The sequence below is a fragment of the Cervus elaphus genome, chromosome 2, assembly GCF_910594005.1.
Source record: "Cervus elaphus chromosome 2, mCerEla1.1, whole genome shotgun sequence".
Classification (NCBI taxonomy): Eukaryota; Metazoa; Chordata; class Mammalia; order Artiodactyla; family Cervidae; genus Cervus; species Cervus elaphus.
In genome coordinates, this window is record NC_057816.1 from 31,545,985 (window position 1) to 31,572,939 (window position 26,955).

Genomic DNA, 26,955 nt, shown 5'->3' on the forward strand with positions numbered 1-26,955 from the left:
AGTGATTAGAAGCCCATAGAGCAGCAGATTTTAGTTTTAAGAGCCAAAATGTCAAACCATGAAAAGATCTGCCTCCAGCAATAGAGCGCTCTCCATCATGGAAGTATGCAAGCAGATACTGGAGAGATGCTTGACAGGAACTTTGCAGAAGAAAGCTAAACGTGGAGTAAAGGCTGTGTTAGATGTCCTAAAAGGGAACGTTCAGTCTTAAAATTCTACAATTCTCTCCTCACACAACAACAGAAAGATTAGCAGATTCTGGAGGGCAAAAATTACCCAAGGAGTTTTCTTTTCCATTCCCGTTCCCTCCTTCTCCAGGTCCACTGTTTCATTGTAGAAATGTAGAAAGGAGGGTACTCCAGCACCCCGAGACAACTGCTTACCCAATGGCATCAGAAAAACCAACCCCTTTCTTTACCCAGAGAAGTCTTTTAAGATCACTCAATCCACTCAGTTCCAAACTTTTTCTGAAGGCTTTCAACCTTTCTTCCAATCAAATCTTACAGAAACACCAATACTTAAACAGATTAAAAAGTAGAACTGCACTGCCTGAAAAGGAGATGGGGAAGTTCCACTTCCTCAGCCTCTTTTCCACTTCCCAATCTCACCCCCATATTCTGTGAGGCTGCACTTCAAAACCCTGAGACTCTAGTGTAACACCTCCATGCTAGACTGAAGAAAACTAGGGTCAGAGAGAACATGTCTTTGTCAAGACCACACAGTCAGTGCCAAGGCTGGAACTCAAAAATCAGAGGTGCTGACTTACAGAGCAGCCGATTTCCCATATCATCACACTACTCCCTTGGGATAATCACATGCAAATCAATATGAGAGCATTTTTAAAAGCACTAAGTGAACAGACCTGTACAGTTCTCTCCACAAAATTTCTCTTAGGGTAAAATAATCATAATGCTCAGACTTCCAAGGAAAATTTCACCACATAGTACCAACGACAAAGAAATCCTCTCATGGTCTCAACCCCTCAGTAAAGTGTCTATCTGTAAAAATAGGCATAATTATATTACCAACTTAGACTGCAAGTAGATAATTAAGACTCAGGAGGCTTCTGAAGGATTCTTTGCTCCCTGCATCCTGAGAAACCATCCCTTAAAGACATATGGAAATTCTCCTGGTATCCACCATGCATGAAACATGGAACAGAATCTGCACCTGTATATTATGGTTAACTAGGCTTCAAAGATTCTCTACAACTGTGATAACCAGCCTCCAAGACAAATACCCTGCCTTCTGATATTTACACCCTGTGTATCCTTTCTCATTAGGGAGAAGGGTCAGTATGTATGATCAAAAGAATATAGAAGTTAAGGCATGTCATTTCTGAAATCAGACTATAAAAGGCATTGTATCTTCTGTTCTGGTGGCTCTATCCTCCCTCTCATCATTCACTGTGAGGAGGCCAACTCAAGGGCTGTAAGCTGCCCTATGGAGAGGCCATGTGGCAAGGAACTGAAGATGTCAGCCTGTTAACAGACAGCAAGAAACTGAGGCTGGCCAACCACCAGATGAGTGAGTGTGGAAAGGGATCCTCTAGGTTCAGTTGAGCCTCCAGATAATTGCAGCCCTGGGCAACAGCTTGACAGTAACCTCACTAGGGACACTGAGCCAGAACCACTCAGCCTAGTCACTCTAAGATTCCTCACCCTTAGAGATTGTGTGAGATAATAAATGTTTATTTTTTAAAGCTGTTAATTTTCAGAGGTAATTTATTTACAGAGCAATAGATAACTAATGCAACCACAAAACTAAGGTTTCCTGGGTTTACATCAGAAAGTCCCTGTTATGAAACCAAAAGTCCAGCTGAAACAAAACCCAAGGCCTCAAGGGTTGGAGCTTCCCCTTAAACAATAACTGTCTCCATTGCTTATGCATAGGGTGACCAAGTCACTTAATCTCTCTAGCTGTGATTTCCATGAATATATAGGGACATTTTCCTTGCAGAGTACTGTGAGGATTAAATGAGAATAATCTGTAAAAGTATTTTTAAAATGGCTGGAGCTATACAAATTAAAGTTGTTACAAAGACTAGAAGAGAACCCAACAAAGCCCACTTCGAACAGTAACCAAAAGATGACACTGCTCAGTGTAGTCAAATGGAAAGGCCTCTTCCCTGCCACTTATCCAACTGCATTAAAAGTATCCTCCTCTACCACTGCTTCTCATAATAACAGCAAGAAAAAATTACTAGTCAAGCATAGTGCTAAGTGTTATCATATCCTTTTCTCATTTAATGCTGTATTTAATCTATAGAGAAACTGAAACCTAAAAGAGGTTAAAATGATTTGGTAAGTAAGATAGGCAGAATTGGACTTCATATCCACACAACTCCAAAGACCATGTTCTTTCCACTAAACCAATATGCTGTTCACTACAACAAGGAGACTGAAAATATCCAATACAGAAGGCGTACAGGCCCCACTTAACAAAAGAGCTAAAAAAATTAAAGAGACAGGAAGAAAAAAATCACCTTCCAAGTTAATGAGAAAATTGAAAGGTTTAGGAAATGTGGAATCTAGTCCTGTCTAGAGCAGCAAGCAATTTTAACACCTTGGGCAAGTTATCAGCCATTGAAAATTTTCTAAACCCTCACATTTACAGAGTACTTTGGATTCTACAAACCATTCTGAGTACCCACAAATATTTGACTGTCACAGCAACCCTGGAAGGTAGTTTTAATAATCTCCATTCTAGGGCTTCTTTGATGGCTCATTGGTAAAGAATCCACCTGCCAATGCCAGAGACAAAGGTTCGATCCCTGATCCGGGATGATCCCACATGCCTCGGAGCAACTAAGCCCCTGCACAGCAACTACTAAGGCTGTATTCTAGAGCCCAAGCGCCGAAACTACTGACACCCAGGCACCCGAGAGCCTGTGCTCCACAACAAGAGAAGCCACCACAATGAGAAGCCTGCACATAGCAACTAGAGAGAAGTCCCCGCTACCCACAACTAGAGAAAAGCCCACGCAGCAATGAAGACCCAGCAAAATAAATAAACAATTTCTTTTTAATCTCCATTCTATAAACGAGAAAACTGAGGCTCAAAAAGAATCCCAGTAATTTGCCTGTGGCTATTAGACAGCTGGTACATGCCAGAGATAAATATCTAGATTTCTTATTCTCGGAAGTACCTGAGACGCAAAGGTTTTAGGGAATGCACAAAGGTCACAGCAAAGACAAGAATCCAATTTACTTCTTATTCCCCCAATCCAGTGAGCTACAACCAGATATGCAAACCTGGAATGCTTTTTAAAAACACTAATTCCTGAACCCCATAACTACTTCTTCACCCCCTACACCTGCAAAAAAAAATATACTGGGAGAGGAAGAGGGATCTGAGCATCAACATGTTTTTAAACCTTTTAGAAGTACCCACACTTGAGAACTACTGCCCTAACCCCAAGAGCCGCAGGTTAAGAAACATCATGATCCACCCTCAGTTTCTAATGTGAAATTCTCTGAGTGAAGTTATCTACTTTTTTGTAAATTCATTACATTTACAAAGCAAAACATTTTCTATTATTACAAATGACATCTAAGTTAAAACAATTTAATTTCTGTCACCTAGAATAAATTTTTATGGGCCATTCAATCAGCATCAAGACTGGTTATGTGGTATGCAGCAATAAAATTGCTTACAGAAAAAGAAAAGCTGTCCACAATAGTATGCTGTGAATAAAACAACTAAGAAAAAATTGAAGTAATCTTTCGTCTCCAAATGTCCCTGCTTGGGGATCTCAGAACTACTTGGTTCCACTAAGATGAATTTCCTGGAGCATTCTCTAATTAGGGTTTTTTGGATACTGCAAATGGAGAAGGAAATGGCAACCCACTCCAGTATTATTGCTTGGAAAATCCCATGGATAGAGGATACTGCAAAGACTTGTCTCATAACATTTCTACTTCTCTCTGCTAATTCAAATCTTACCTGACCAAGTTCTTTCCTTAACCATAAAGCCCATTGTTATGGGTTTAAATGGTGTCTGCTCTTGCCTGGAAAATCCCATGGATGGAGGAGCCTGGTAGGCTGCAGTCCATGGGGTTGCGAAGAGTCGGACACAACTGAGTGACTTCACTTTCACTTTTCACTTTCACGCATTGGAGAAGGACATGGCAACCCACTCCAGTATTCTTGCCTGGAGAATCCCAGGGACAGGGGTGCCTGGTAGGCTGCTGTCTATGGGGTCGCACAGAGTCAGACACGACTGAGGCAACTTAGCAGCAGCAGCAGGCAAAAAAAAAGATTTGTTAAAGTCCTAACCTCTGGTACATCAGAATGTGACTCTGTTTGGAAATAGGGTCTTTACAGATGTAATCAAACTAAAATGAGATCATGAAGGTCAGCTCTAACCCAATACAACTTGTGTCCTTATAAGAAGGAGAAGTTCTGACACAACAGACAGATACCCATAGAGAAAAGACTGTGAAGAGACACAGGAAGATGCTCAGCTACAAGCCAAGGAATGCCTGAGACTTCCAGAAGCCAGGGAGAGGCCTGGAACAGATCCTGCTCTTGTACATTCAAGGGGAGCGTAGCCCTGCCATCACCTTGATTTCAGATTTCTGGTTTCCAGAACTGTAAGGTTATAATTTTCAGTTGTTCTAAGCCAACAAGTTTGTGGTACTTTATTATAGCAGCCCTAGGAAACTAATCATCTACCTTTCACTAAATTCTCAAAGTTTGTACCCAGTTTATGAGCTGGGCTATGTAATTTTTTTAGCATATGCATCCTATATTCCTAATGAAATCAAAGCCTCTCAGGGAGAAGAACACCATTTCATATATCTTTTATATTATCTACCACTTTTAGGGAAAGACTGACCTTGGAAAAGGTACTCAGGAAACATTTTCTCACTTGATTACTTTCTGGGAAATGCTCAACAACCACTGCTGGTTGTTTCAGAATTTGATAACCAGAAACTCACTTTTCCTACTTCTATCATTTTGTCACATTGGAATTGGCTATTTTAAAATCAAAAAAATTTTATGAGCTTTTTATGTATCTATTATATAGATAATACCACATACTCTCTAGTACTCATAAATAAAAATTTCACAAAATCACAGAACCATGTACTATTTGGGACTGGGAGAGAGCTTATAGACCATCTAGTGCAATCATGAAGTAATATCTTCTTCAAAGTACACAATATTGAGAAAAAAAAAAAAAACAAAGTACACAATATCATTTCTCTCTTTTACAGTAAATACCACATTCTCTCTTGTCCATTGTACTTGTTACTGGTTTACAGGGCTCCTTTTCACCACCCACCCACCACTAGGCTATAAGCACACCAAAGGTTGAGAAAAAAGTAGCAAAGTCAAAACAGAATCAATTTTTAGTCCAAAAGGAAAAATATACTGGTGAGATACATTAAGAGAATCACTGAGGTACCTAATAGATTAGGTCCTAAAGACCCCACAACTGCCTGTGATGACAGGAAGTAGAGATTCCAAACAGCTCTCAGAAATTCACTTTGGTAGCTCTCAAAGGGGCAAACACAGCTTTCTGCTTAATTGACATAAATGAATTAGTAGACCCAAACCTCAAACAGACTAAGAACAACAGTCTGGCCAAGTATCCTGTTGTCCCACGTCACCACTAGTATAAAGAAAAGTCTAAGCCAGCACCAGAAAAACACTAACTCAGACTTTCAAAGAACTTCTCTGTTCCCAACAGGCTCCAATGAATTCCCAAAGGAGGAGTCTTCTAGGTTGTGCTGAGATCCAGAGAAAGGGAAGAGAAACACTAAAACACATCAATACATTTTCAAATTGATAAACTCTTGTTCTTCTCACTCAAGTGTCTCCTCCTCTATGGAGTCTTTATTGTCTCTTCTCCTCCCTTCTTCCTTCTTGCTTAAATAATACTTTGTACATCCCTCTATTATACATTCATCACTGAATGTTACAGCAATTCTAGTGTCTCTCTCTCTTCTAAAAGCAGACACACAATAATCCATGGCTGCAAAAAGCTCATTGTAAAGCAACTGTCCTCCAATTAAAGCTAAAAAATAAAATAAAGTTTTTTAAAAAGCTTTAACCTGCTCCTTCTCATGCTAAGACCTCATTACCCTGGCTTGTCCTAATACCAGAAAGAAAAGAAAAAAAAGATGAAACATTTTCAACTAGCTGCCTGTTTACTGTGTGTTGTCTAAGAGCCATGGATCTGTACACTGTGATCCTTCTTTTTCTTTTTCAAGTATCAAGTTCTGGTCAGTATGGTAGGCAGGTACAGACAGACTTTAGAACACCCAATCCTGTTTTTCCAAGACCTAGGCCTTAATCAGGCAAAAAAGGGACTGGAAAGTTAGCATTAAAGAATCAGTGCTCTTCAAGAATCAGGAGAATCTCAGACTCCTTAAAACAGTAAGGGAAGAAAGAACTCAGAGGACATGCAGTCAACCTCCTCATTCTACAGAGAGAGAATCTAAGGCCCAAAAAGGGGTAAGGATTTGGTCACAGTCTCATGGCCTGCTACAAGAAAAATCATGTTTTGATTCCTAGCTCAGTATAACTTCTGATAGATCTTTTCTCTTTTAAAAAAAAAATAATAATAATCTAAAAAATGAGACATAGGGAGGTAATTTGTCCAAGGCCATATACCCAGTAGATGCAAAGTCAAGATCTGAACCTAGGACAGAAGATTTATCCTCTTATTTATTTTCATGGTGAAGTTTTCTCAACTCCATTATATAAATGCAACTTTACTTTCTGTTTCTTTAACTTCTTTTGAAGTTTGCTTCTAGTTAAATTTGGCAGATTAAAAATACATTTACCTGTGTTCTTCCCCCAAATCACACTAAAATGACAGTAAAGGTATTTTTTTAAAAGGGTGGGGGGAATAAACCTAAACAAAGAAAGAGAATGGGTGAGGGGGACGTGAGAAGATGAGATACTTCAACACAATTTTAGACTATCCATAATGAATGGGGTATTTGTAATCAAAAAAGAAGGGCAAAAAAAGCTGTAACCCGGAACCTTGCATGGTCCCTAGGCCACAAAGATATGTGGTACTTGGACAGCAGGATCACATTCCCTGGAAAGAATCACTGGGTTAAAACACATAAAGGAATAGGCCTAGGAAGTAGAAATTACTTGCTCAAACTCACAGTGGGCTAACAAGAGCTTGAAACCCAGTCTTAATCTTCTTGTTACCCTTCGGTAACTCGTTTGCTATTAGTTAGACTTCAGCAGCCCACGGCACAAAACAAGGAGGCAGAGGTGCTTCCCAAGGTCCACCTTTTGTCCTCCTTTACCAGCTACTAAAAAAGCTTTGTGTTTGGGCACTCCCTGGTGAGAGTTCAGGCTGTTAAAACACTTGGGGTAAGAACCCCATATTCCAATTCATGCTCCAACTGTCTGATTCTACAGTGCAGAAGATGTAGGTCACCAGCACCTGACAAAAATATGACAAAGCTTGAAAATGAAAGATTTCAAAAGCACTAACACTGTTTCAGGTCAAAGCTGAGCTCATCCCCCTTGCCTATGAAAGTGTGAGAGAGGCAGCTTTTCATCCCTTTTTAGAACAGAACATGCCCAAAGGTAGGTGTTGTTACATCTGCCAACCAGCTAAAACAGATTTATTTTTAAATGCCTAGTTATAGGATTGCCTACAGAACCAATTAAGGCATTAATGAGTCTAAGGCCATTTCTTAATACACAGCAATAACGTTGCGTGCCACAGCTATTCGAACCCTACTCCCATTTGAACTTTCATCCATCAATGCATTAAACGTCTACATTTTCAATTTGTGTTTTTCTGATGTGCACAGAAAGAATGCTGAATTAGGAGTCAGAATAGTTCTAAATACAGCTCAAGCTTTGGAGTTAGCACACAGGTTTGAATCCTAGTCTTCTGAATCTAATCTCTTTGGGTCTCAATTTCTTCATATGTAAAATGGACATAATACCTACATGAGAGACCTAGTATAAGGATTGAGATTATGCATATAAGACAGCTTGCACAACAATAAGTCACTCAATAAATGTTAGTTTCTTCTTTTATTAATCACCTGGTAAATACCAGGTACTCTCAACCTTCAAAGGGCTGATTGCTTTGAAAAAGTGTTTAGGGTGAAACAGGACAGGTGAACAAATAATTCCAATATAATATAATGCAAATAGGTACAATACAATACAGTAAATGCTTTTATAGTCATTGGAACAGTTATCACATAAATACTAAAAAAAAGGGATATTAATTCTGTCTGGAACAGGAGAGTATCAGGGAAGGTATCAAAGACAGAGATATCTGAAATGGGCCTTGAAGATTGTTGAGTAAAAAAACAGTAAGCAAAGGAAAACATCTTAAACAAAAGAAACCATGAAAAGCAGGTTAGGGAGACATGAAAGAGAACATATGGCTTATTTAAGCAACAGAAGAAAACTTAGAAGAGAGTAGAAATGAATAGGTTACACAGGACCAGAAGATTAGCATAAAGAAGGGCCAACCCATAGGAATATTCTGTGGAGAGAAAAGTGGTATGAGAGGCAAAGAGAGGTAGTCATTTGAGAAACTCTTGAGAAAAGTATTCACCAAAGGAGAACAGAAATGAAAATGGCCTAGGAATATTAATCACATATAAAGTGAGGCATTTGGAATTTAAAAGGAAATGGTCTTTCTTCAAGGGGTGAAAATAACCCAGAGAGCCCAAGGAAGAAACTGCTATCTGCTGGCTAAGGAACCCAGGCTGCTTCTTCCTCTTTGAGGACAAGACTAGACTTGATGGGTGTTTGGTGCAACCAGGTTTGAGGAAGGTGCTTCTGCCACTTCCTGAAGCTTTACACAACTCAGTTCAACCTCAAAAGGGAACACTAGCCCACACAGAAACAGTCTAAAAAAGAAAACTAAAGCAGGCAATAGACTTTAAGAGAAACTAGGCAGAGGACTTAAAGAGGGAGGCTTCAATGATCTGTTATCACATTAATGGAGGAAGTAGCAATAGAACAGCTGCAAGACCATTATCTAAATGTCTGACTTGTGGGAGCCACAGAGGTCATCCAGTCCCATACCTCACTGTACAGAGTAACAGGCAAGGAGAGCTTGGCCTAAAAACAATTTAGCATACACCCTACACTTCAGGCAGGCTCTTTTACTTATCTCAAGACAGAAGAGTGAAGGATGTGTTATTTTCCCAATGAGACACTAAGTTCTTTAGAGCATTATAAAGTTTGCATTAGTTACTCTTATGGATTTCTAGAGTATATACTGCTTTCCTTTTTGATCCCATGGGTTACAAAAAATTCACCTTGAGGACTGGGTTATCCCCAGGCAAATAACATAGACTAGAAGATAGTTTCTTAATACCTCATCCCAACTGCCCTAGTGTCTGAATCTATGACTTTTCAGATCAAGGCATCTGGTCCCATCACTTCATGGCAAATAGATGAGGAACCAGTGGCTGACTTTATTTTTTGGGGCTCCAAAATCACTGCAGATGGTGACTGCAGCCATGAAATTAAAAGACGCTTACTCCTTGGAAGGAAAGTTATGACCAACCTAGATAGCATATTAAAAAGCAGAGACATTACTTTGCCAACAAAGGTCCGTCTAGTCAAGGCTATGGTTTTTCCAGTAGTCATGTGTGGTTGTGAGAGTTGGACTATAAAGAAAGCTGAGCACCAAACAATTGATGCTTTTGAACTGTGGTGTTGGAGAAGACTCTTGAGAGTCCCTTGGAATGCAAGGAGATCCAACCAGCCCATCCTAAAGGATCAGTCCTGGGTGTTCATTGGAAGGACTGATGTGGAAGCTGAAACTCCAAGACTTTGGCCACCTGACGCAGAGCTCACTCATTTGAAAAGACCCTGATGGTGGGAAAGATTGCAGGCAGGAGGAGAAGGGGACGACAGGGGATGAGATGGTTAGATGGCATCACCGACTCAATGGACATGAGTTTGGGTAAACTCCGGGAGTTGGTGATGGACAGGGAGGCCTGGCGTGCTGCAGTCCATAGGGTCACAAAGAGTTGGACATGACTGAGTGACTGAACTGAACTGATGACTTTCCAGGGTAGAAAATGTTCAGTAACATCTATTCTGTTTCGATTCCTGTGCTGAGAATAGGAAACACAGATTTCAATCAGGTAAGACCCTTGCTTTCAAGAGGCTCCCATTTGGTAAAGAAGACAGACACGGCAATCAGTGATTATCTTTGAATCATAAAGATGGTACAAATCTTAGGTCTACCTTTTGCTAGCTAAGGGAAGTCATTTCCTTTATCTAAATTCCTTATTTCTTATCTGTGTAACTGAGGGCAATATTATCAGCTTACCTCAAAGAGTTACTCATTTGCATTTGGCAAGATGATGTATTTAAAGTATCCAGAAGAATGCCTGGCCTCCAGTATATACCTTTAGTATGCATTAATGAATTAATGACTTATATGAGAATATCCTTTTTGTGAGGGGAGGGCGAGAGAACTCCTCAGCATTACGCTTTCCCATAATCCTGGAACATCCGAGGAAATACAGTTTCCCTGACCATGAGGACCTCAAGTTCCCCAGCTCCCATGCATTATAACCACAAACCCCATCCCAGCATTAAAAACCAGAAAGAGGAACCTGGTAGGTGCCACACAGACTAGGGTTGAAAAAAATAGTTGTCTGGCCTAACCAAGACTGCAAAGGGAAGTCAACAGTAGAGCAAAACTTAAAAATCCGAAGACCTGAAATCCTTCAAATCCCTGAGGTTAAAAACTAGAAACACCTGGTTAAATATAAGTATCTCTGCCAGGTAGAGCTGGTGAGAAATTAGCGGCCGCCAGGGATTTATGGACCCCTATGGGTCACAGCACTTCTCCATTTCAGATATTCATTCTTTCAACAAAAAATATATTGGGTATCTACTTAAGTCAGGTGTTTGGAGTAACAGAGGATTTAGATATTGCCCCAAGACTTTGAGGTACTTACAGTGTCAGAAACTCAGATCATAATGAAAAAAAAGTTTTCACTTTTAATTAAGGTCCCGACATATTGATACTCTGTGGACTGCAGGCAGTAGTGACCAAAAAGAGCAACATCTGTCCCATTTCCATTCTTCCTCCCAAGTTTCCCAGTCACCAAGCTTCCTCCACCTCTTCTTCAAACAATTCACCACATTCAATGCCTGCCATCTCCAGAGGCTCTTCCCTGGGTTGAAAAGTCTGACTATAGACCACTGAAGTTTAGAATGGAAACCTGACTAACAGCAAAGCCCATACCCTACCCCACCTATAGTTCCTGATTCAGATTCTACAAAATAGTTTCAAAGGCACAGAATAAGTTCTGCTATATCCATGTTAAGCCTTTAGAGGAACACATCTGAGAAGGCAGAACTAGTCATCTGAGAAGAGCTCACTCACTCACTGAACATCTATTATGTGCCAGGCACCATTCTGAACGTTTTACATACACTAAAGCCCTCAAAACAACTCTGCAATAGAAATACTATTGTTCCAGCGTTACAAAGGAAAAACTGTGTTCACAGCAATTAAGTGACTTGCCCAAAAATCACTGTTTATAGGTGATACAGCTGAAATCCATAAGCAAATTGGCCACATCTGTCTTAAGCTCCCTTTTTTTCCAGTACATCTTACATGTTATTCTAGTAATAATAACCTGTGAAGCAGGTAAGACAGTATCAGCATTATCCTGTTTTACAAAGGAGGTACTTATGGAAGTAGTATTACTTTTCTCAGGAACAAGCCAGTAAGCGGCAGAGTCGTGGATTTTACCTAGATCTTTTGCTCTCAAATCTGTGCTCTTCTCGCTACTCCAAGTTTCCTCTAATACTCACTGCCTTGCAGAGCGGTGTAGTAGAAATATATTTAACAGAATCAGAAGGGCCGAGATGTAGTCCTAACTCTGGAACTCGCTTATTGTATAACACTGAGTAATTTGTCTTCTTTTGGCCTTAGTTTTCTCATTCATAAAATAAGGGCATTAGATTGGATAATCCTTAGGCTCCCCTTCAGCTGGAAATCTAGACTTTAATTACTACCAACAAAACTATGAAAAGCGGTTTCTCTGGTTTCCTTGACACCCAACAGTAACTCTTTAAAAGAAAAAATAAAATTTAACTGTTATTTATAGTACAGATAAGGTAACTTTTACTCTACGCCACAAAGTAGAAATTATCCATTCGATTTCATTCCTTCCTTCCTCAGATGTAAACATAGAAAAGGCCACAAGCCACCTAATAACACAATGCTGGCACCTCCAATAAGTGGCACATCTGATAATATGTCAAATGTGTCTAGGAGGGAAGAATGTGTTTATGTCAGGGCCCTTCTTCCCACTGCTGGATTCACAACACTTCTATTCACTTGGTAATCTTCCTAGGTTGGGACATCAGTTCTGCTTCATTTACAGTAGACTATCAGATAAAAACAATTTACAGGTGACTTTTTTTCTTAATAATTTTTTTATTTATTTTTGGCCGTGCTGGGTCTTCATTGCTCCGCCGGCTTTCCTCTAGTTGCAGTGAACAGGGACTACTCTAGTTGCAGTGCTCAGGCTTCTCTTGTTGCAGAGCCTGGGCTCTAGGGTGCATGCGCTCAGTAGTTGCAGTTCCTGGGCTCTAGAGCACAGGCTCAATAGTTGTGGTGCACGAGCTTAGTTGCTCTGTATCATACGAGATCTTTCTGGACCAGGGACCAAACCCACGTCTCCTGCTTTGGCAGACTGATTCTCTACCACTGAGCCACCAGGGAAGCCCCTACAAGTGACTTTTGACTAATTAATATTACAGAACAAAAAATGAAATGTAACCCCAGATGTAATTCTTCCTTGCCAAGAAAACAGAAGAGGCCAAGAAGCAGGACCCAAGACTGGATAAATTACTTTCCTATCTTAGTTTCTTTACATGTAAAGTAAGGGAGTCCAAGCCAATCCTAAACACCTTTCCCACTGTAATCTAATATAATTTATAAATGTTTTATATTTAGAAAATGTGAAATGTATAAAAAACAAAAGAGGAAGAGGGCATAGTTTTACAAATTAAAAAGACCTTAGAGAAGAAAATAAAAAGAAATGCCAAGGCAGAACATAAAATATGTATGGTCACATGACCTCCAGTACATGGTAGTTATAAAAGAAAAAAGAAACCTCTATAGTCCTGTGACAGCTGAAGTAAATAATTCACATAATTCCCTCAGGATAAGACTGCAGAGGCAGGAAACCATTGCTCATGCAGCTAAACTAGAGCTGACCTGAATATGAATATGATCTGAATATGATTAGATCTAAAACAATTACTGAGAATCAGGGAACTGTCTCAGGAGGAAAGGCAATCCTAAGGGAGCACACCTCTCCTGCCCTCAGAATAAAAATCATCCTGCTTTAGCCACGCATCATTATTTTCAGTAAATATTTACTTATTAATAGGCTAAATGATGAACTGAGCACTTCTGCATACCTTTGTTCATTTAATTCTCCCAACACTCCAGTAGTTACATAGTCCCTATTTTACAGAGAGGTAAAAATGACCAGGATGAGAGCCTAATCTCTGACTCCAAGTTCAATGTACTTTCTACTGCATCCCCATCACAATCTATCTCCTTCACTGGTCCCTCACACATCCCTCATCTAGTCTGAAATCTCACAACAGCCTTGTGAGGCAACATGAACGGACTGATCCCTCCTCCCCTTTACAGGTCTGAAATGGGCGCTACTGGCTGCTCAGCATCCATTCCCCTTCTCCTCCCTCTTATTACAGCCCTGATTTCTATCAGGTGTTCACTCCTCAATAACCAGTGGAACTAAGGCAGTTCTCAAATTTTAGTATATTGCCAGAGTCAAAATCACCTGGAGAGCTTGTTAAAACACAGATTCCTAGACCCAGCATTTTTGATACGTGCCCTGAGAATCTGCATTTTTAACAAGCTCCCAAGTGACCATGGGCTTCCCTGCTGGCTCAGAAGGTAAAGCGTCTGCCCGCAATGCAGGAAACCTGGATTCAATCCCTGGGTCAGGAAGATCTTCCTTCCTGGAGAAGGAAATGGCAACCCACTCCAGTATTCTTGCCTGGAAAATCCCATGGACAGAGGAGCCTGGTAGGCTGCAGTCCATGGGGTCACAAAGAGTCGGACACAACTGAGCGACTTCACTTTCTTTCAAGTGACCATTTTTTGAAAACCACTGTCCAAAGGGAAAGCTGGCCCCAAAACTAGCTCCAGGGGTAGGTCTTCACTCTACATCCAAACCAAACATAGTAATCCCATTCTTTCTGCCAGTGAATAGTCCAAGAATGCAGGCTTAACCAACTGGCATCTGGCACATCCCTGGAATCTCTTGGTTGCTCAAGGATGGATACGTGGCCTAAGGTGGTCCAACTGGACTAAAGAGAAGAAATTTTGTCCATTTTGGGAGATGAAGTCAGTATCTGTCTCTCTCTCTGCCTCTTTCTACCTCTCCCCCTGTCTCCCTCCCTTTCCCCTGACCCTTCTCTCATCCACTGGTTAACAAAAAAATTAGCACCATGATGGAAGGCAACTTGGGGATAAAAGTAACACAATCTTCTACTTTTGTGTTGTTATAATTCTAAATTGACATAAATTTCACTATGATTTATGCCAAATTTGAGTAGAATTGCTGCTTATAGAATTCCAAATGATACAGAATCTGATAGTCAGTCAGACATGACTTAGTGACCAAACAACAATAACTGGAAAAGGGTACAACCCACTTGAATACTCTCTACAGCAGAATATGTAAATCAATTTGCTTAACACCTATTCTAACCCCTTTCAAGCTTTGAGTACTACAGAGATTGAAAAGAAAAAAAACAAACCCTTTATTTCTCAGATTCCGGTTTTTTTTTTTTCATTTTTTTACTTCCATTCTATTATATTCCGTAACACTCAGAATCCCACTTCTTATCTCCCAAAGCACTTAATATTTATTAACTATCAATCCAGCTAACTTTTATCTGACAAATAATAGGTACTCCCAGACTCCCCTCTAAAAGTCATTTTGGTTCTGCTAATCAGATGCTCTCACACTAGATAATGATTTGGAACAATATTAGAGGAATGGAGACAGACTGGGCATAGGACACCCCTTTTGCTGGAACAAACTGCAACTAAGACAGCATAGTTCTAGATCTAGCAGTTGCACCAACAGCCTCCTGATTCTGCAGCTTCTAAAGCTGCAAAGACAGTGGCATCCTTGAGAGCTCTGTTCTCTGGTGCAGTTTAGAAAGTTTATTCCTAGAAATTCAGCCTGGGTTCATTTCTTCCATTCTCCCAAAGACTCATTAATCTCTCTGGTACCCATTAATAAATCCATTTTCCTTGAACTTGTTATTGTAGATTCTGTTACTTGCCCCCACCAATAAGAACCTGACCAATAAACTGCCCTAAAGATAACACATAATATTTACCATCATATTCCCATAATAACTGACCCTTTCCTTCCTTGTCTTTGCATCAATTCTTCCCTCAGTGTGGAAGGTCCTCCTATATAATCATCCCATTTGCAAAAGTTGCCCACTTCCTCCATGAAGAGATTTACATAATGAGGAATTAACTACGGAAGAAAGGAAGAAAACCGACTTGACAGAGGAAACTGAACCCTGAAGAGCAGTATGACATCCAGGAGAGAAGGGGCAACGTGAAGGAGAGAGTGTTTCAGGGGTAAAGAGTAACATTCACAAAGGCAATAAAGTATCTCTTGCCACCAAGGACTGACCCTACAAATTCACAACTTGCTAGAGCTGGGAGTGATGCTGTCCCACATACTGAGGTTTGCTTAAAAATTAATATGGATACAAGTGATTTTTACAGTCACTTGCCAGTAATTACAAAGTATAATAACTATGCACAAAAAAATATTATATCAGGGGCTACAGAAGCTAATTCCCAAAGCAGAGATCACAGTCTTCCACTCTTAAAGATTTATAGTGTAAAGGGAAACAAAAACATCTGAGAAGATCCAGGACACAACACAAAATCTAAAAAGTGAAAATTCACATAAACTGTAAAGAAAAAAGGTTCAAGTCACTGGAATATCTAAAAGTAGGTGTACAGATATATACAAAATATATCTAAAAATATTCAGAGAAAATTTTCCTAAAAGAATTCATTAACTCACCAAATATTTACTAAGCATCTACTATATGCTAAAAATTATTTTAGGTACTTGAGGATACAGAGAAGCAAGTAGACAAGGTCCTTGCTTTTATAAGGCTTAAATTCTAACTGAAGGAAAATTGGGAACAAAGGTTTTGAGGACAGGGCTATAAATTAAAGCCCTGGTCATTAGGCTCATTTTCACTCCCCTCCTCTGCAATAATAATGACAGTCAGCATTTACAGAACAATTATTAAGTGCCAGAATCTGCTAAGTACATTACAATTATTATGTCCTGTAATCCTGGTAACAAACCTATGAAGCAGGCACTACTGTTAGTACCACTTTAAGGATAAGGAAACAGAAACTACAGAGGTTAAGTAACTGTGCCCAGATCACAGAGTCCGGAATTGGTAGGGCCACAGGATTCATGGTTAGGTCCGTAGCAAGGGTTTTTAGCTGCTACATAACATAGAGGACAAAATTATCTTTACATGAGATAAAGCTTTGTTAAAATGGGGGCATGGAACTGTTAACATGGCACGAGACTGACCATCTCTGAGGTTTTCTTTTTCCTTATCCCGTAAAATGAAGGAATAGATTCCCTAAGCAAGGGTCACTTTCAGCATCTGTTTCTATAGTTTCAAAAACAATGTCAAAAGGTTTCTAGGTGCCTAGTCCAATTGTTGCTAGTGAAAAGGTACTCTGAAAGCTGACACTATATAGTCCTTAGCCACGGGCTGGGACCCTGTGTTTCCATGCTTTCATTAAGGGGTATATTAGCATCACATTAATTGGCACAAACAGCTGTAGCACAAACCTCCTGCAGGACAGAAGCCTGGCGGCACAGAGAACAAAGGGAAAGGCAGGAAAGCAATGATTGGCTGACCTGGCTCCATCTAGGTCAGGCCTGGCGTTTGGTCCCTCTGCATTTCTAAGTTCTCATGAATGTGGATGCCCAGGCAGCAGCCCAAAGCCTTCCTCATTTCCATCTCAATCTCCAGGAAGAATTACAATGAGAACAAGAGCTATTGAGGCAGAGAACAGACTCTGAATATTAAAGTACACGCTAGGCAGGAGCTAGCAAGGAATAATAAGAGAGGTTCTCCATTAGGACATAACAAAAGCACAGCAGTCTATCGTAACTCTACTCACTTACTTGCCATGTAAACTCTGCACCAAACAGTACCTTTTTCCCCATCTTCAGCCACACCACACGGCTTGTGGGATCTTAGTTCCCCTCCCCAAACAGCATCTTTTCAAAGCACTTTTCCAAATCTCTTCTATTACTGTTCACTTCTTCCTAACACTTTGCTTTATTAGGCATCTCCTATACACCAGACTCTGAGCTAGGCCCCAAAGGAATATAATGAATAATGCACAGTCCCCAACATCAGGGAACTAAACCCAATAGGGACAAAAACATACAAAGGAATTCCTGTTATCTGAGGATAGCTAATACCTAAAAATGCCAATTAAGTTAACTGATGAAACACAAAAATTTCCTAGTAAATAAAAACAAATAAAAATTAGAGGAGGCTTTTATCAAGATAAGTATAAAGCAAAATTTTGTAATCTGTAATTTAACAAAATTTAAGCTGTAATCACCACCAAGGTAATTCTTAAACCAAACAACACTGGTCATTTCCCATTTGGCTTTCAGAACACACCGATGAGAGGATCAATTCTGTAAAAGTATTCAAGAGCTTCACCAATTTTTCCCAAGGGTCTCTCTGAATCCTTTGTTACTCAAATCATTTTCCTCTGAGTCTGCTATTATGTCTTTATTCACATTAGTTTTTCCTTCCATTTTAAACTGGTTTAACTTTACCTAATTCTCATTTGTCAATGACATGGGTGTGTGTGGTTCAAGCCATTCTCCAGTATAACTTTATTTCAAATTCATAAAATTCTTCATGTTTTGCAGAAATTTCAGCTTTTGTTTTAGAACATACTTGCATCATATTCTTAGATGTTAATTATCCTACCATTAGAAATGTAACTACTGACAAATAGCGTGAGGAGAATAAAGCCGAGGGGTGAGCGACAAAGGGGATGTTTGAGTGGGGACTGATTTTATAAGTGATTGTTTGCCATGGATAACAAATGACCATCAATACATCTAATTATAGTCCAAAGGACAGAATGAGTGCTATGAAAATTCAAAAAAGCTTAATAAATATTTGTTGACAGTGGATAAATTATTTATTCAAAAATTCAGTAAGTTTATTGAGAAGTTTACTTGAGAGCCTACTACATCCCAGACACTGTTCAAGATACTGAGTACACAGCAAGGAACAAAACAAAGTATTACCTGTCTTAGACCTTTTGGGCTGCTATAACAGAATAGCTGATGCTGGGAAAGATGGTTGGATGGCATCACTGACTCAATGGACATGAGTTTGAGCAAACTCCAGGAGATAGTGAAGGACAGGGAAGCCTGGCATGCTGCAGTTCATGGGGTTGCAAAGAGTTGGACACAACTAAGTGACTGAACAACAACAACAGAATACCACGGGTAGCTCAGTGGCGAAGAATCCACCTGCAAAGCAGAAGATCCGACTTTGATCCCTGGGTCAAGAAGATGCCCTGGAGAAAGAAATGGCAACCCACTCTAGTATTCTTGCCTGGGAAATCCCATGGACAGATAAGCCTGGAGGACTACAGTCCACGGGGTCATAAGAGAGTCAGACATGACTTAGCAACTACATAACAACAACAGAATACCACAGACTATGTGGTTTACAAGCAACAGTAATTTATTTCTCACAGTTCTGGAGACTGAGAAGTTCAAAATCAAAGGACCAGAAGGTTCAGTGTTTGGTGAGAACTCTTTACCTGATTCATAGATAGTCATTCTCTCTCACAGAGCAGAAGGGGAGAATAAGGACACTAATCCTATTGTGTCCTCACGACCTCAACCCCTCTTAAAGGTCCCACCTCCAAATATCACCATATTTGGTGTTTGGATTTAACATATGAATTTGGGGGAGACATATACATTCAGTCTACAGCATACCATCAAGGAATTTATAGTCATTAATGAGTATATGAGAACTAAAAGACTACAGGGAAAAAATGGCAGCTCAGTTGATTTAAGCTGAATCTTAAAGAGCAAAGAGCTTTAATAGCATAAAGGAAAAAGGAATTCCAGGCTGAAGGAACAAAGTGATATATGAAAGTGAATAAAATTCAGTCTTTTTAGGGATGGATTAGGGTCAAGTGAGATGAGGCTAAAGAAGTAGATGGGATCATATTGTAAAGTTCCCTGAGTAACAAACTAATTAGCATATTATTCCACCAGCAATGGGGACACATTGATGGGTTTTGAGAAGAATAGTAACAGGATCAGAAAAATTATTCCAGACAGACTAATGGATGAATAAGAGGACAGAAAGACTGGTGGCCAGGACACTAGTTAAGAGCTAATTAAAAACCTAGAGGAAAGATAACTATGGTCTAAACCAGAGCACAGAAGATAGAAAGATAAAAACAAATTTGGAAAAAACTTCAGAGATAAAACTGACAAGGCTTGATAATTCTTGATAATGTGAACTCATTCGTTCAGCAAATATTACAACACTCACTATATTCTGGCACCACATTAAGGTGATGGGGAACAAAGGTGAATGAAAGAGATATGATCTTCGACCCCATGGAGTGGAAAGGCTAGACATAAAACAAGTCAGTAAGGATAGAATTACAAGGCATAATAAAAGCCATTACAGGGGCTTCCCTGGTGGCCCAGTGGTTAAGAATTTGCCTGCCACAGCAGGGGACACTGGTTCAATTCCTGGTGTCACAAGATTTCACATGCCACAGGGCAACTAAGCCCCTGGGCCACAACTACTGAAACCTGCACACCCTAGAACCTGTGATCTGCAACGAGAAGCTACTGCAATGAGCAGCCCAAACACTGCAACCAGAGAGTAGCCCCCACTCAGCACAAATAGAGAAAGCCCATATGCAGCAATGAAGACCTAGTACAACCAAAAATAAACAAATAAATTAAAGCTATTACAGAAAGAAACAAAATACAGTAAGAGGATTATAAAGGCGATCTTCTTTAGATCAGATAGGTCCTGGTTCACAGTAGATACCCAATATTTAAAAAGAAGAAAATACTCAATTTTCTTAAAGAAGAAAAAGAGGGGGGAGAAAGAAGCTAGACTTCTGAAGGAAACCAGAAACAGCAGTTAGGGGAAGCATACCAGGGGAGAACAGGTGTGAAGGCCCTGAAGCAAGAAAGACTTTCTCAAACTTTAGGGGATGCCAATCTCTCTGAATCACAACCACTGAGGTGGAGAGTTGCACAAGATGAAGTTAGAGAATCAAAAAACAAGGCCAAGTCACTCAAAACCTTAAAACCATGTTTAAGATTTGATATTCGGGAATTCCCTGGCAGTCCAGTGGTTAAGACTCGGCACTTTCAGTGCTTTCACCAGGGCCCAGATTCAATCCTGGTTGGGAAACTAAGATCCCACAAGAAATGCAACGTGGCCAAAAAGAAAAAAAAATTATATTTTTTTCCTAAATAAAATAAAAAGCTTTTACAGGTTTCAAGCACAGAACTCAGTTAAAAGATAATCCAAGGTAGAGACGATAGTAGTCTGGATTAGAGAGGTGACAGCAGAAATGAAGAGAGGTAGATGAATTCAAGAAATATACAGAAGTAAAATTAACAAGGTTGGGAGTGCAGTTTTCCATATGAAGGAAAGAAAAGAAGGTGGTGTCAGAGATGAATCTTAAATTTCAGGTTTGAGCAACCAAAAAACAAATATCCCACTTAGTAAGACAGTGGTAACTGGAAGAGGACCAGGTTTATGAAAAATGACCAAGAATGTAGTTTAGAGCATATTAAGTAGGAGATCTTATAAGACTCCAAAGTAGAAATATCAAGCAGGCAATCGAATACAAGGATCCAGAATTAAGGAGAGAAGTTTAAGCTAGAGGTATCTGGGAAAATAGGGAAGCTGTGATCATATATACAGTATTCAAAGGTAGGACAATGAATGAAATCAAGTAGAGAGTACAGTGTAAGAGAAGAGGATCTCTCCCTTGAGGAATTGCAACATTTAAAGTCAACACTGTAGAAAAAGGCAACAAAATAAAGGGAGGAATGGTCAGAAGTAGGAGACAAACAAGGAAAGTGATATCACAGAAGCTAAAAGAATATTTTTAAAGTGGGAGTAATCAATGAAATAAACATATTGAGAGGTCCAGAAAGATAAGAACGAAAAGGAAATTCCATGGCTGCTAACAACACAAAAGAGGGCCATGCAGGCACTGTGAGCCTCTTGATGAAAGAACACACCAACACACAAAGTGGTCACGCAAAACAAAACAAAAAACCTGAATTTTATAAAGCCTCTAGAGTCTAACTTATAAGTAATATATAGGACCAAGGAACTTCCTAAACTGTAACAGGATGATGCAAAATGCAGAGAGTGAGAAACTAAATAGGACAACTGGTTTCTTCAACAAATATTCTGAAAGGGGGGGGGGTGGGGCGGAAAGAGACTGAGAGGGAATTTAGAAATTAAAGAAGACATAAATGAAATATCAGCCAATCTCTCTGTGTAGCCTTTATTTCAAACTACTAAAGAAAAAAAAAAAATGATTTCTGCACCACAACAGAACATTTTGACGACATTAAAGGATTATGGGAAGGGAGGTGGCATATGTGTGGTTATGGTTTTGGAGTGGTTTGCTTTTTTCTTTCTTAAGTAAATCTGGCACCGTACAGATCATTATGGACTTTAGCACAAGCAGTTATGATAAGGTGGTGGGGACAGAAACAGAGTGGAGTAGGCTGCCAAGTAAATAGGAGGTGAGGACTTAGAAGCAGAAGTTGTAAACAGCTATTTAAAGAAGACTAGCTTTGAAAGAGAGCAAAGATAGTGCTTAGCTGAAGGCTGACATGGGATCTCAGGAGCACTACTGTGTGGTGGAGAAGAAAACTGTTTTCCTTTAAATAAAACATTTGAATACTACTTATGATAACTCTAAAAAGCAAAACGTAACAAGATAATGAAGTGAGGTTTCTAAGACAGGACCACAGGAATCTAAAAGCATACAAAGGATCAGATCTTTCCTTGAAAGAGAATCACTTCCTTCATAAAGAAAGGAATGGGTTCAAGTTTAAGTAGATTCTCAAATTCAGAAGTAGGAATATACAGCTTCTATTTTATCTATTCTTTTTATTTATTCTATTTTGTGATAAATGAGACAAAGTTGGGGGGGGGGGGGAAGCAGAGAAGTGAAAGCACAAAGAGAAAGTGACAGGTAGAGACTGAAGGGAGAACTGAAGATAACCCTGAAGAAAAGCGGCTATTTCCAGATTTAGAAAATGCGGTGGGCGGGGCGGGGAATAGGCTTTTGGAAATGGGAAATAAGTCAGTTGAACAGACCAACTCCCAAACAAATCAATAAAAGAAAAACTGTGGTGGTATTTTCAGTTTCCAAATATTAAATCCTATCAAGAGCCTATTAGGTATACATATCACTGATTCAGCAATTTCACTGATTAGAATTTATTCTAAAGAAATAAACTCTGAAAGTAGAAAGCTATATATAATGTTACTGATAAAATTAGTGTAATTTATAACAAGGAAAAAACTTAAATGACTGTGATGGTTAGTTTTTATGTGTCAACTTAACTAGCCTACAGTATCCAGTAACTCAATTAAATACTAATCTAGGTGCTGCTGTATTTTATAGGTATTTCACAGATTACCTAGTAAACATCTACATTCAGCTGACTTTAAATAAAGGAGATTATTCTTCATAATATGGGTGGGCTTCACTCAAAAAAAAGGACTTAAGACCAGAACTGGGGTTTCCATGCTAAGGAATTCTACTAGTTCTGTTTCTCTGGTAGAACACTTACCAACACAATGGTTTTAGGCAAATTATGGAATATCATCTTAAATTTTATAATGGATACTAAGGTGTAACATGGGGGAAATGTTTACTATAAGAAAAAAAGGCAAACAACAAATGTAGGTCTATATTGTGATTATAATTATGTAAGTATGTTTACATACAGAAAAAAAGAAAACAAAAAAGTTCATTTATTTGACTGATGGAATTGTGTCTGAATTTTAAATTTATTAACAGTGTTACAAAAGTTGGTTAAACAGAGCTCTGTTATTTTTAATTGATGAAAGTAATGTATATGTTAAGCCTTATTAGAATTATTTGGCACTATAAAGAAACGAATACAAAACCACTGCCTGGGATAACACTAAGAAAGAAAAAAAAGAATATTCTGGAAAGCAAATATGCCTAAAAGGGCCTTAATTCAATACCATTTTTCAGTAACATAATTCCTTAACTCAAATAAAAGGAAGAAAGACCCAGAATGGCAAAGTAGCTGGAGATCCCCTTAAGAATTTTCCACATACTTACTGAGCATCAGGGCATACGTTCAACTTTGACTCAGGTCAAAGGTGTTTGTACTGGGCAGCTAAATATTTAACATAGTGAGGTTTCCTCTCTCCTGGCCTCTCCCAACACCAATGAAAGGATTCTTGCCTATTTGCTAAACTTGAATAAAGAAGTCATATGCACTTCAGTTTGAATGCTGGCTCCACTCTTACTCATTCAGTCAAAAACATTTACAGAACAGCTACTATATATTAGGAACTGCGTCTACAACAGAGAGCAAAAAAAAAAAAAAAGATACTTTTTATTTTAAGGAAACAGGTACTATGTTAGAATTCTTTCTCTTCAGAAAAATGATTCTCTGGAGAGCAGGGTCTAGTAGGCAGACATTAATCAAATAATGCCAAAGAGTAACACGTCAGATTATGGATGCTTCCCAGGTAGTTCATTGGTAAAGAATCCCCCGCCAATGCAGGAGACACAGGAGATATGGCTTCGACCCCTGGGTTGGGAAGATCCTCTGGAGTAGGAAATGGCAACCTACTCAGGTATTCTCGCCTGGAAAATTCCATGGACAGAGGAGCCAGTCCATGGGGTTGCAAAGAGTCGGACACGACTGAGCGACTAAGCACACACGCACACACCTAAATACATACTACTTGTCTCCAGGCCACAGGAAACGGGACTTTCAAAAGTCTATCACAATGAAATTTTAACCCTTTGCTCACCCACTTTCTATTTTGTTTTCAATTACTTTGCAGATTACATATAGATAACATCTTGAACTGACCAAGCAAAATCTACCCAGATACCAAATAAAAATCTCAGAATCTGGACTGGCCAGATAATTCCAGATGGGAAAATAATTTTAAATATAAGAAATTGTTATAAAATAATAATTCTTCAAAAAGTTATAGGGGAACTAAGAGTCCTCCCAACTATACCAAGTCCCTTTCTAACCATGCCACAGCCTGGAAATAAAAATTTTGCTCTGCTAGCCCATGGAGAATTGTTTCCACAGTGAAACACTATTACTGATAGACTATGGGGATCAGCGACTATTTTACTAAGTAGTAAAAGTGAGAACGGGGAAGAGGAGGAGAGAAGGTAAAAACAAACAACAAACAAAATTAAAATTAAAAAAAACAACAGTCATAAAATAATTGAACTAAGAAGCTGACATCAAATTTAATACATCTATATCACAGCTAAGGAAAACTGAGGCTCAGGATGGTTAAGTGACTTGCCATAGTTACACAGTAATAATTATAAACATGTCTTTAAATCCCAACTTGATCTACTTCTAAAATTCCTCATCTGTAAAATGAGTATAGAACAGTATCACTCTTACAGGATTATTCTGAGGAGTAAATAAAAAATCAAATGTAAAGTATTTAGCACTATCCCCAGTAAAAGGTCGGTTATAACAAGGCTGAGGGTGATGATTTGTTCCTGATGTCATTTATCCTCAATATACAATGAGATTGGGGGTAGAAGGTGGCTGAGAAACAGGGACTTCACCATCCCAAACTCACTTTTTAAAAAGATCAGAAGGGAGTAGATGAAATGCTACCTATTATTGGTTATCTTTGTACAATAAAACTCTGACATTTCTTGTTGTCTTTGTTTTACCTTTTATTCTGTATTCTCCGTATTTTCTGCAAGAATCATGTATTACTTTCATAATAAAAGAAACACAAGTATTTTAAAAACAAAGGGATCTGAGTAAAGACAATCAAACTGGAGGAGTAACTATCTGATACTATTTTAGCTTGCTGGACCCTGGTTACCAACTCCTGGTGGAAAAAATATATATCTTTTTAAACGATAAAGGAAAATCCCAGAAAATGCCCACAGAATCTTAAGAGCTAAAAGTACTTTAATAGGTCACTTAGTCCAAACTCCCAACTAATAGCTAACATGAGTCAAGCACTTTACAGCTTATGAATTGCTATGCATTTATCTACGGAGCTCACCTGATCTCCCTTAAAAGTATAAGACAGCTAGTCTTATTGGAAAAAGTGTATCGGAAAAAACATGCACTCGAGTCAGGACCAGTCCTCAAACCACAGTTGTGCTGTATAGCCTCAGGTATTTCAATTAACCTCTGTTTTCACTTCTATAAAATGGACATAAAATAATACCTGTCTAAGCTAACCCAGGGAGCTGTTTAAAGAATAAAGTGAGATAACATTAGTGAAACTACTTTGTACACTATCCAAAAGGCCGTTCATCATCTGGGCCTTGCCTTCCTGTCCTTTCTTACCACTCCCACTTCGCACCCCATCCTCTAAGTGTACTACATTACTCAGGGTTCCCCAAATTATGCTCTCAAGCCTCCTAATCCTCATACTGCTCTCTTTCAGGAAGGTTCTTTCCCTTCTCTTTCTACCCCTCCCCCGCTGCCTTGGTTAACCCCTGCTTATCTCTCAAAATCCAATTTAGATTCCACTTCCATTGAGAAGGCTTGCCAAGCCATCCCTATTTCAGGTGAAGTAGATGCCTTTCCTCTGTCTTCACATACCACCAGTATACATACCCATGTGTCATTTTTTTCTCAATATAGTACAATTGTCTACAGACATGTTTGGTTCTCAACTACAAATTTAAAGGTAGGCACAGGTTACAATCTGTTTCTTCAGAGCCCATGACAATGCCTGATGCATAATATGTGTTTAGCAAATACATGGATTTTAGATGACAATTGGAGAAGGAAATAGCAACTCACTCCAGTATTCTTGCCTAGAGAATCCTGCAGACAGAGGAGTCTGGTGGGCTGCTGTCCATGGGGTCGCACAGATTCAGACATGACTGAAGCGACTTAGCATGCATGCATGCACTGGAGAAGGAAATGGCAACCCACTCCAGTATTCCTGCCTGGAGAATCCCAAGGACAGAGGAGCCTGGTGGGCTGCCATCTATGGGGTCGCACAGAGTTGGACAAAACTGAAGCAACTTAGCAGCAGCAGCAGATGACAATTAAAACAGTTTTCATACAGTAAGTACAAAAGACATTTACACAAAATGTAAGGCAGTACTTTTCAAATTTGGCTGCATATCAGAATCATCTGTAAATTTTCAAGAATAAGGATTCCAGGAGACTTTGCTTAAATAGACCTGAGATACAGTCCAGGCAACTGTATTTTTTTTTTCACATCTTCACAAGTAGTTCAAGTACATAGCCAAAACTAAAAACCACTGTTATACATAATAGACATAAATAGTAATCACAAAATTACAACAATTGTACCTAACATCTATATAACTTAACATCTTACAATTCATTTTCACATATTCATTTAATCTTCACAACAACCCTGTAAGTTAGGTATTATTTTTATTTTCCAAATGAAGAAATAGAGGCCTAAATAAGTGTCCGAGTAAGTCTTTGCCTAACTTCAAATATAGTGCTTTTCTTTCTACATCTATCTCCTTCCCTAGAAAAATTATAAATAATATTAATATACAAAGTACTGTGAGACAAGAGTTAAGATGAGGAA

The 26,955-nt window shown here is 39.1% G+C and overlaps 1 protein-coding gene across 4 annotated transcripts in view; it reads right to left on the minus strand.

The window, feature by feature from the left end:
* PAK1 (p21 (RAC1) activated kinase 1) overlaps nucleotides 1–26,955 on the minus strand; it is a 161,344-nt gene that overhangs the window by 127,330 nt on the left and 7,059 nt on the right. The window lies entirely within an intron of this gene.